Source organism: Erythranthe guttata, chromosome 1, assembly GCF_056151865.1.
Source record: "Erythranthe guttata isolate IM_541 chromosome 1, IM_541, whole genome shotgun sequence".
Lineage (NCBI taxonomy): Eukaryota > Viridiplantae > Streptophyta > Magnoliopsida > Lamiales > Phrymaceae > Erythranthe > Erythranthe guttata.
This window is the reverse complement of record NC_142533.1, coordinates 11464913-11466760: the sequence shown is the minus strand read 5'-3', so window position 1 is coordinate 11466760 and position 1848 is coordinate 11464913. Positions and strand designations below refer to the sequence as shown.

At 32.6% G+C, this 1848-nt stretch overlaps 1 pseudogene; it reads left to right on the top strand.

Annotated features, from left to right (window-relative positions):
* The first annotated feature begins 245 nt into the window (after nt 1-245).
* Nucleotides 246-848, top strand: LOC148772827 (secreted RxLR effector protein 161 pseudogene; annotated as a pseudogene).
* Nucleotides 849-1848: the final 1000 nt, after the last annotated feature.

The window sequence follows — 1848 nt, the reverse complement described above, 5'->3', positions numbered from 1 at the left end:
AACTTGTAAAGTCGCTTCATAGACTAAAACTAGCTCCCAAGAAATGGCATGAAAAATTGGATAGAACTATACTATCAAATGGTTTTGAAACAAATGAGTGTGATAAATGCGTATACATTAAAAACACACCAAACGAATTTGTGCTTATATGTCGTTTTGTGGATGACATGTTAACTATAGGAAGTAATCACGATATAATCGTGAAAACTAAGAAAATGTTATCGAAACATTTTAACATGAAAGATATGGGTCTAGCCGATGTAATTTTCGGAGTAAAGATTATCAAAAATGAAAATGTACTAGTTCTTACTCAATCTCATTATATTGAGACAGTACTACGAAGGTTTAAACAGTTTGATAGTCCACTTGCTACGATCCCAATTGATTTGAGAATGCACCTAGCCAAAAATCGTGGTGAACCAGTAGATCAACTGGAATATTCTCAAATAATAGGCAGTGTGATGTACGTCATGAACTGCACTCGTCCAGACATTGCTCACTCGGTTAGTAAATTAAGTAGATTTACAAGCAATCTTGGAAATGACCATTGGAATGCGCTAACTAGAGTTCTTAGATACTTGAAGTACACTCTAAACTTTGGTTTCCATTATACAAGATATCCATCCGTACTAGACGGCTATAGTGATGCTAATTGGATATTCGATACGAAAGATTCAAAATCGACAAGTGGTTACGTTTTAACTATAGGTGGAGCTGTTGTGTCTTGGAAATCTACAAAGCAAACATGTATAGCTCGATCCACGATGGAATCGGAGTTCATAGCTTTAGACAAAGCTGGAGAAGAAGCGGAATGGCTTCGTAATTTCCTAGAGGATATTCCATGTTAGAATAAACCAGTGCCGACAATCATGATACATTGCAATAGTCAATCAACAATTGGAAGGGCACAGAGCAACATGTATAATGTTAATTCTAGACACATTCGTCCCCGACATAATACCATAAGGCAATTGATCTCAAATGGAGTAATTTCAATAGACTATGTAAAGTCTAAAGAAAATTTAGCAGATCCGTTGACTAAAGGTTTACCAAGAGACCAACTACAATGCTTATCTAGGGGAATGGGATTAAAACCCATCAATTAAAGACGTTCTTAGTGGCAACCTAATCATGCTGACTAGAGATCCCAAGAACTGGTTCAAAAGGAACAAGTAAGCTAAGAAAGTTAAGTCGATCACTAAATAACTCATTCCTAACTCATTCCCGCGAAAGATAATAGTGCTACCTTCAGAAAGGGTGGAGCATAAGCACATGCTTTTAATGATTCCAATACCTTTTTAAAAAGGTGGGGTATTGGCAGTATACCATTCATAGGAGATCACCTATGTAAGTGTATGAAGTGAGGGCCGCTTCAATACTTGACAAACACTTATGAATCCAAGAGTGTGTCCAGGGCCAAAAATAACACAATTATGAGAACTAAGGAAATGTGAGGATAGTATTGTGTGGGTTACATTGTCTTGGTTTACACGAAGGGCTGACAGTTCAAGACATCGCGTTCACTAATCAGCCTAATAAATCCGATGTAACTCCACTATGGAAGGTTCAAAGCATCGGTGTGTGTGTGTGTATATATATATATATATGTGTATATATATATATATATATATATATATATATATATATATATATATATATATATATATATATATATATATATATATATACATATATATATATATACATATATATATATATATACATATATATATATATATACATATATATATATATATATACATATATATATATATATATACATATATATATATATATATACATATATATATATATATATATACATATATATATATATATATATATATA